General features: G+C 41.3%; 1 protein-coding gene across 5 annotated transcripts in view; it reads right to left on the bottom strand.

Annotated features, from left to right (window-relative positions):
- Nucleotides 1–10,000, bottom strand: part of LOC147031460 (homeobox protein six1a-like) — a 259,636-nt gene that overhangs the window by 38,068 nt on the left and 211,568 nt on the right. Inside the window, exon 6 of one of the 5 annotated variants that reach the window (XR_015053169.1) lies at nucleotides 8,131–8,764. The exons of the other annotated variants lie outside the window; for them this stretch is intronic. The gene's annotated coding sequence lies outside the window, so the exon portion shown is untranslated. Of the gene's footprint in view, nucleotides 1–8,130; nucleotides 8,765–10,000 lie in introns of those variants that run through there. 5 annotated transcript variants of the gene reach the window in all.

The following is a 10,000-nucleotide window of genomic DNA, read 5'->3' on the forward strand; positions in this document are numbered from 1 at the left end:
CGGCATCGATGATCTCCTTCAGCGTAAAGTCGGTTCGCTTGCGTTTCTGAGCTGACATTATGGGCTGAATTTGAAAAAAAATGATGTCACTGTTGTACGTGTGCCTGCGTGTCTGTGTGTGTGCTCGCGCTTTTTTGTGTCTCATTGTGCGTGTTGTGATTGGCTTGTTGTGGCTGGCATCGGGGAGAAGAATCGCGTGTTTTGACACACTCTGACTATGCGCGTACGTATTGAGTTATGTTGTGTGCAGCTGGACTGTAGTTCGTCGCTTCGCCTTTGGATGTGAGTGTGATAATCGAGCACTGCGCAATACAGACTTTTTCACGACTCGTGTCTTTTAACAGTCACACAGTAGTGGCATGGTAGCGAGAGTAGGGGGTGGCATTGTAAATTTATTTTGTATTGAATTTTGGCGGGACCGAGCAAAAGTGGTATAATAGCGAGAGTGGCATAGAAGCGAGGTGGCATAGTAACGAGCTTTGACTGTATATATATATATATATATATATATATATATATATATATATATATATATATATATATATATATATATATATATATATATATATATATATATATACTGTATATATATATACTGTATATATATATATATACTGTATATATATACATATATATATATATATACACATATATATACATATACATATATATACATATATACATATATATATATACATATATATATATATATGTATATATGTATATATATGTATATGTATATATATATATGTATATATATATATGTATATATATATATATATATACATATATATATATATATATATACATATATATATATATATACATATATATATATATATATATATATATATATATATATATATATATATATATATATTGTTACGGTTGTGGAAATTCACAGAACACCATTCAGGCTTCCCAGAGATCAGTTATGTCGATAAGTGAGTGTTCAGATTAGATTTCCCCACCGTCATCGAGCGGGAATTTATTTGTGTAACAGGGCTGTGATCTTTGAGGTGGTGTTTTTCTTTTGCGATCTTTATTTTGGAACAACCGCCTCTCAACCACCACAACCACCACCAACCCCATCTCAACAACCACAGCCACCTTCTCCACAACCGCCTTCACAACAGCCACCTTCTCCACAACCACATCTCAACAACCAGAGCCACCTTCTCCACAACCGCCTTCACAACAACCACCTTAACCACAACCGCCCAACCACACCACCATCACGACCACCACAAAATGCCAGCCACACCACCATCACGACCACCACAAAACGCCAGCCACGCCACCATTACGACAAGCACCGTAACCACAACCGCCGCAACCACCACCGCGTTTCCACCTTGGCACACGGTTGTGAGAAGCCTGGCATTCGTCGAGGGAGAACGGACGACGGCCTCACCCCTTCCCCCCAACGAATAACCCTGCGAGAGGAATAAAAAGCAACGAAAGCTATGGAAAAGGCAAAAGAACAGGAGAAAAAACGCCCTTCTTCTGGAAGTTTCCCGCACGTGCTGGTGGAAGAAGGGGTGGGAGGCGAGGGCGGGCGGAGCTCGAGATATAAGGAGGTGCAGGCTCTGATGTGTGTGTGCGTACGCTGAAGTCTCTCTCTCTCCCTCTCTCTCTCTCTCCCTCTCTGGGCTCTGCATCGCGCTCGCTCGCTGGATAGCGCTCACTGGATCGCGCTCACTGGATCGCGCGCGCTCTCGCAGTCTCTCTGGAGACGTGGATTGGGTCATTGGTTGTGGGCGCTCTCTCTGGGTCATGTGCGAGGAAGCTCTCTCGGGGAAGGTCGGATCAAGGAGGACGGAGCCCAAGAATTCACCATACGGTCACGTTCTCTTTCTTTCCTTTTCTGGGTTTGTGTGTGTGTCCGTGGCGCCAGTCCCCTAAGTAAAACTGCATAAGTGACTGTACATAATAACTATAGACATCGGCTGTAGGCTTTCTTTTTACTCGCGTCCAACCCCCCCCTTCCCCCAATGCTTAATTGCATTGCTTTTCTTTGCCTTGCGTAAATGCATTGCTTTTGTTTGCCTCGCCTAATTGCATACATGACTGCATGACTACATATGTGTCGTGTGTGTAATAAATGTCCTTATGTGAATGTTTACCCGTTCGTTGCGTCCTTTCCCTCATTGACTGCCATTATTACGTCCGGAATATTAGCTGGCTTTTTCATAGCCGATAAGATAATCAAGTCCGGTGGGGCTTGGCGATTTTCACCGCTCGGCAAATCGCAAACGGAGCGAGCTGCTTAGCGGCTCGTTTCCAAGCAGGTCCCGTCGAGGAGTAAATCCCCAGCATTTCTGTCTGTGTGCATAATTAGGTAAATCAACAATTCGGCGATCGGACCCTGTCGCGCGCGGACAGAATAGCTGGCTGATTTTCGGTGTGATTAAAGATACACCCGTAGCTGGATTTCGGCATTGATCTGAAAGCTGCGACTAGGTTTGCCCGTTCGGTGGGCGAGGGCGGCCGCCATTGGCTAAAAGCGGTCGCCCGCACGCCGACGGGTGGGAAAACTACAACAATATATATATATATATATATATATATATATATATATATATATATATATATATATATATATATTTACGTGCGTGTGTGTGTGTGTGTGTGTGTGTGTGTGTGTGTGTGTGTGTGTGTCCCAAAAGTCACCTAGAGATTTAGAAATTAAATAACATTTCTGTTTTTTAATAATTTATCATTATTTTTATACCAAAAGAAAATTTTAAAAATGGAGATAAATTTGCTTCATTTTTGAAAAATGATGCAGCTTCGATATACTCCATTTTCGGCTTCGCAGAGACGGGCTCTTTCGACAGCATTTTCCATAAAAGCGGACAATAACTCTGGCTGCAGCCCTCGAATTTTTGCACAGATGTTATCCTTGAGCTGCTGAATTTTATGGGGCTTATTGATGTATACATTCGGTGTCCATGCTCTTTGGGTGAGGATAATTGATCGATTAAATTTAAAATAAAATTCCACGATTTTGGTTCTTTGTTCAGTTGTGAATTTTTCCATGGGTAATTTCCAAATGTTCATCGAAATTCTGAAAAGAAAAGAAAAACAAATTATTAAAAAACAGAAATGTCATTTAATTTCTAAACCGTGAGGTGACTTTTGGGACAGACTGTATATATATATATATATATATATATATATATATATATATATATATATATATATATATATATATATATATATATATATATATATATATATATATATATATATATATATATAATATATATGTGAATCATGAAACTTGGTTTTAATAATAATGATTATAAATTTGATCCAATAATGTGATGGTGATATTGATGCAAACCTTGCGTCAATAGAGTGAATCCGCGAAGGGGAAACCTGCAAATGGTACGGCCCTCTTTCGTGTATTTCATATTTAATAAAATAATGATTTTAAAGATTGTTTTTTAAAAATCTGGAAGTTTAGTGCTCCTAAAACAGTCTTATCCACCAACTATCCTGATACATTGTAATAAGACGTCGTTAAGTCGCAATTGAGGAGATGGAGGCTTTATTGATCACCATCGAATGCAGCAGACATAGCCATTATGGCAGCCTCTTCTTTCCGACACAGACATGCTATGCCAATATATTGCATGGTTCTTTTATTGACATATTACATGGTTCTTGGAAATATTATGAAGGCGAATTGTTTTCTGCAGTCTTCAAGTATATGATTTAATTTAAACAAGTAAAAAAAGACAGAAAATGTCATAGCCCTCGTTCTTTTCGTAATTTTTCTGTCCGCAGTTCAAGGGCAAGCCCATATTTATGCACAACTAAAATGGCCACCAGTCATCACATCACTTGTTGGGTGCCATCTGACCTGCCTTACCAGTCGGTCATCTTTGACCAGATCGCAAAATAAAGTGATGTGTACATGTATGCCATCATGCACTGTGCTTGTGCCAAGTATGAGCAAAATGGACCATGCATATCTGAGAAATGGTTGGGGAAACATTTAAGTCACAAAATGGCCACCAATCGGCCATCTTAGATATGATCTCGAAAAAAATATGACATGCATGTGTAAGCTGTCATTCATTATCTGGGTGCCAAGTTTTAACAACTGTGAATGCATGTTCGAGAAATGGTTGAGGAAGTGTTCAACATTGGGTGTTTTTTTTTTACAACTAAAATGGCCACCAATCTACCAGTTGGTCATCTTTGATCGTATTGCAAAATAAAGTTAGGTGCAAGTGTATGCCATGGCGTACTGTGCTTCTGCCAAGTTTGAAGAAAAGCGGACCATGCATGTCGGAGAAATGGTTGGGGACACGTTTAAGTAACAAAATGGCCACCAGTTGACCATCTTTGATCTGATCTCGAAAGAAAGACATGCATATGCAAGCCATCATTCATCATCTGTGTGCCAAGTTTGAAAAAGAACAGTAAATGCATGTCCGAGAAATGGTTGTTGACGTGTTCGACTCTGGGTTTTTTTATTTAACAACTAAAATGGCTGCCAGTCGGCCATCTTTGATCACATCGGAAAACAAAATGATGTGCATATGTGTACCATCATGTGTTGTCGTTGTGCCGAGTGTGAATAAAATCGATCCATACATGTCCGAGATATGGTTGCGGACGCACGCACATACAGACACGAAAATCGAGACCAAATCTATGAGCGCCCGTTTAAGACTAAATCCAACGAGGGCTAATGAAGGCTTTAAAGAGGTTTAAAGGCATATACATAAAATAATTCCGGGTTTTACCAACATTTTCCCAGTGGCTATGACACCACACTTTCACATTATGCAGTAAGTTATTCATGCCTGTTGTATGTGTCCCTTATAACGTCCTCAAAAACAGTAAGTGTCTTGCTTGGAATGATTTTCAATTTTAATTGACTGCTAGGCAGGCAGACAGAGGAAATGTATTATCTCACTCCTCTCTGCACATGTGAGTTTGGGAAGAATTCCGAGTTAAGGAACAGTAAAACGAGAGTTGTCTTCCGACTTGTGTTCAAAATATAACATTTGATTTAAATAAGCTGTTCCTTGATCATAAACCAACAAGACAGATGGACGGACATATGGACATGAACCAATTGGTCAATCCCGCTTTTCGCTTCGCGAGCGTGGGGTAAAAACCAATCAGCTGTCACTTAATCAATTACTTGAGGTGGCTAGGATTTCAATAAATTAACCTCCATGCACTTACAGTCAAAGAAAGCTGTACAAAGCAACCAAGAAAAGCTACACAATGGAAGCCCTTTTCATCACTTGTTGGCAAGTCATCAGTGACTCGCCAACAAGTGATGAAACTGGTACGGTGGCTGAGTGGGTCGTGTAGGTGGTTAGGCATTGGGATTCTCATGTATGTGTTACTGGTGAATGTCTGCAGCTGTAGAGGAACCTGGGTAGGGTTTGAAACAGCAAAGGGCTTACCTTGTGCAGCTTTCTTTGGGTGGAAGGTAATGTGGGTGTGTATGTATATATATATATATATATATATATATATATATATATATATATATATATATATATATATATATATATATATATATATATATATATATATATATATTCGAGATATTCCATAAGTGGTGATGTAAACAAGTACTTTTTAGTGATTTTGCATTAGTCTCTGTACCAGTATTTTCACCAGTCCCCCTGTTTTTGTCCATCAGACAAAGGTGGAAGGGCTGATGAAAGACAAAGAAAATGTTGCGTCCCACTGAGCTGTGAGACCAAAATGAACAAGATTCCTCATCTATTTTTAAAAGTAATGCGATTTTTCTTCTCCAAAGGTTGCGCGCAACAAAACCAATTAAACTTTTGAATGCTCAAAGTTTGCACTGAACCAGAGGCATGAGGTTGGTTGGAGTCCAGAGTTGAGGTGCGTAGGAGGGGAAACCACAAGAAAGAATAGCAGAGTAAGAGGATGTGGAGGAGGAGGTGGAGGAGGATGAGCAGAGGGAGGAAGAGGGGGGAGGGGAGGGACTTGTACGGGGTGCGAATTAGTGCGGCGCGTTCAGCCACGCTCTTATCTGCACGCTCGCCTGGAGAGACGCGGGGTTATTAAGCGGGGCCGGTGGCTAGGCCGTGCCGGTGGGCTTGCGGGCTTGCGATAAGCCGGCCCTGGCTGCAGCCAATTTGCACACAGATTATCCGGGCCGAGGCCAGGGCTGCGCAAGCTCAGAGGGAATGCACGTACCGACAATAACCTCAGTTCGTCTCTCTCCCCCTCTCTCTTTTCATTGCAAACTGACCGTTTGGGTTATCATCCATGAGACTTGCCTTAAAAGATCTCTCGCTGATTTTTGCAACCATCCATATCAGATGTCTCTATGTGATGAAGGCACAAGGCTGAAACAGTTAGTTGTCCCTGCACTGTACTGCAGGTTGCTGATGTGCAAGCCTTGAACGCAAACCCATGTGACCATTACCACCCTACCCTTTTGGGTGGCAGTTCTTGATGCTGGCTCGTAGATATCTTCTGTTAAAATGATGACATCCTCGGTTTCAGGATCTTCCATTCAAAATCATTCCACCTTTTGGGGGATTACTTCTGAACTTATGCACCAATGGCGTCAATTAATATAATCGATATCCTTTACAAGGAACTTCAATGCAGGAAGAGGCTAATCGGACCATCAAAGCTTGATTGTCAGTGCTCTATTGTTTTTAAATGCTGAGCATCAAGCAAGCAAGCAAGCAAGCAGCACGTACCATTGTTAAATTCTTTGGGACGACTCGGCCCGGGTTCAAACTGCCGACCTTCACCACTCAACACTCCAACCATAACGCAACCGAGTCTGGCTAAAGAAAGGGTAAATTACGCATTCTTCATATTTAAGGGCCACAATTATTCTCACGTTCTTGTGGGGTTGACCGGGGGAAGCTCATTCCAAGTCTTTCAGGAACGGACTGGCCAGACCTGGGGTGTGTTCAGTTACCAAGTTTCTTGTGGAGCGCTCACCAAATGGCTTGAGCACTCAGGCAAGCACTCCATTTGAAACCGTTGATAAGTAACGGCTGGCTTGGCAAGGAATGCTGGCTAGCTGCTTGGTAACTGAACACACCCCTGACGTTCAACTTAGTAGGTGGGGCAGGAATTTTAAATTTGGCCAAGGTGCACCCGGTGATAGCTTGCCGACTCTTCGTGAGGGACACCGTGGGACCTTAACGTCCACCAAGACCGGCAGACGGGACGACAATTTTAACGTCCAATCGAGGGACGGCACACACAATGATGAATCATCCTGCCTGTGAAACACCGGAATGACAGTTTGTCGCTGGGTCCAGGATTCAAAACCTGGCGAGACAGCTTCGAGCAGAGTGTGCATACCTAAAAAAGGGTAATTTACTGCTGTTGGCTTTTCTCTCCAAATTCGTCTTTCTTCTGCTGTTTCTTTCCTTGGATATTCGCTTTAATTCCAGTCCATTTTCACTTATTTCTTTTTAAAACTTTTAGATCCTCGTGGAGGATCTCGAAGTCTTACTCACGTTGTTGTTCTTCATCTTCTTCTTGTGGACTTTTTTGTTTCACAGCCAACAGTTTTCATCGAAACTTCCTGAAACTTGGCATGGATATGTAAAAATTCCCTGCGCAGACAGTAACCATTTCCGATTTTGAAAATTCCACCTCTAAAAAAATTTATGACGTCAAAATATCTCCCCTAATGGAAATCGCCAAAAAAATTATCTCCAAAACTAGGCAAGCTTTTTGAATTCTGTTTGTGGGAATCGAACAGGGCATGAGCAGCAACCCCCCCCCCCCATCCTCGAGGAGTGGCAACCACTCCCAATATCAAGCAGGAAGGTGCCATGCAATGCATTGTGAGTAGAGACAAGATCGCGGCAAGTGGTGCATCATGCGCAGCAAACAGCTGTTTGACATTGGACTACTACACTCGTACATTTAAAGATGACCAATACTCTGCACATCACGCTCATTGTATCGTGTACAATGTTAAAAAATTGTATCATTGGTACGTGAAACGCACTCTTCGTCGTTTCCAATTTTCTCGAATCAAATATCTGTGCAACAATAATGTTCAGCAATGAACAAATTAATGGTATCAAATGACTTGATACACAATATGGCTCTAAAATATTAAATTGATTTAATCTTATCGGGTAGGAAATGAAATCCTGACAATATGAATAAGTCAACACATTTTGGGAGAGTACATGTAAAAAAAAAAAAAAAAAATTGGCGACAATGACATACAAGAGATTTTTTTTCAGGAGTACGTGTACAGTAAAAATAAAAAATAAAAAACTGCATTGGGGATGAAACACTCGAAAAAAAAACAGAAGTTAATAACAGATAGCCATTTATTATGGACATTGTGTTACCTTGCAGGTATTATGTGTAAAACTGAGAATGTCAATAATAACGAACACGTATGAAGGATATCAGGGACGTAAGCACTGTCACTTGTTTACAAGGCAGTTGCAACTGAGATTGTTTGATATAATTCAATTTTTTGGCAGTCACTTCCATCGGTTTCGAACATAGAGCCAATGCGAGAAGGGAACTCGGTAGAGCACAAACCTCGGCTACGTAATGCCAGATTCACAAGGACATATCGGGCCCAATGCATCGTTGTTGGCCCTATCTCTCAATGGTGAAGAATCACTTTAAAAATTCTAGTAGCTGGACCCAGATCCGGATATTCACCAAAATCGAAGTAGTTTGTCCTTGTTATACACCCAACCTGTCCACAAAATTTCATCCGGATCCGTCCTCAACTTTTTGAGATATCCTGCACACAAACAAACAAACAATCAGACAAAAAGGGGGTGAAAATATAACCTCCTTCACCTTCGGTGGTGGAGGTAACGAGTGAGTTAGAGCATCTGTCAAACACCTAAGTCTTGTTTCTCCCTGTGCTGTTAATAGAAATGAATTTCTCAAATATGTATAACACTTCTTGAATAATACAGGTGTTCACCTTCTACTGTATATAAGTTTGGCAAACACTTACATTCTGCCTCGACTTCAACAATAAACATGCCAGAGGCTGAAAACAACGTGAGATCCATCCCATCCATCCATTGGGACCATACTCAGTGCAGAGCTTTGTTGCTGCCTAAGCAGTCTCCTTGGCTATTGGACACAATTCTGGATGGGTCGCCACTCCGACACAGTAAGGTGAGATGTGATTTACTAATTGTGCTATTTGGCAGCTCTATTGGGTTTTTTTTTTTTTGGGGGGGGGGGGTAACCTGGTGGACTTGGTTGGCACTTAATTTGATCGCGGAACATGTCTTGTTATCATTTGGAGTGGTGTTATGAGTGGTGTCAGAGATCATTATTCCTCTAGTCATTCCACCGGCCCAACAGCAAGGTCTCAAAATCATCTTAACGGATGACAAGACCCGTCCACACTGTGCACATAGTGACAGCGTTCTATTTCAGGACCGCAACATTACTTCGGTCCCATGGACTGGCCTGCACAATCTCCAGACTCAGTCAAGTTGAACATGCTTGGGACATCCTTCCGAGGTGTGTTTGTGGTCAAAAAGTCCTCCTCGATCTTGCTCCTCAAAAAGTCTCGATCCTCAAAAAGTCCTCAAAAAGTCTCGATCAACTGGACGTGGCCTTGGTTGGATAATGGCACAATATCGCACAGTGAAATCTGAAACGTTTAATTCGATTGATGAAAAGATCTGCACAAGCTTTCATTGTGATCAATTGTGGTGTTATAAGTTATTAAAGCCATCTCTGCAAATATAAATTCTTCTGTGATCATTTGTCGACTGGAATCGTTTCCAATGTATTTTCTCACACATCTTCGACAGCCACATTTTGCAAGTTTGGGACATCCTTCGGAGGTGTGTTTGTGGTCAACTCTTTCGATGACCTTATGCAGACTGGGACACTCACGTCATATATGAAAAATCTTTACAAACAAATTGTTCCTTTGGAGAACTAGGCAATGGAAATGCATTCTTGTTCTCCATCCTGAGCAATTTGGAACTTTGCTCTCATAACAGGT

The sequence above is a fragment of the Eptatretus burgeri genome, chromosome 2 (assembly GCF_056783735.1).
Source record: "Eptatretus burgeri isolate ZD-2024b chromosome 2, Ebu_testis_v1, whole genome shotgun sequence".
NCBI lineage: Eukaryota > Metazoa > Chordata > Myxini > Myxiniformes > Myxinidae > Eptatretus > Eptatretus burgeri.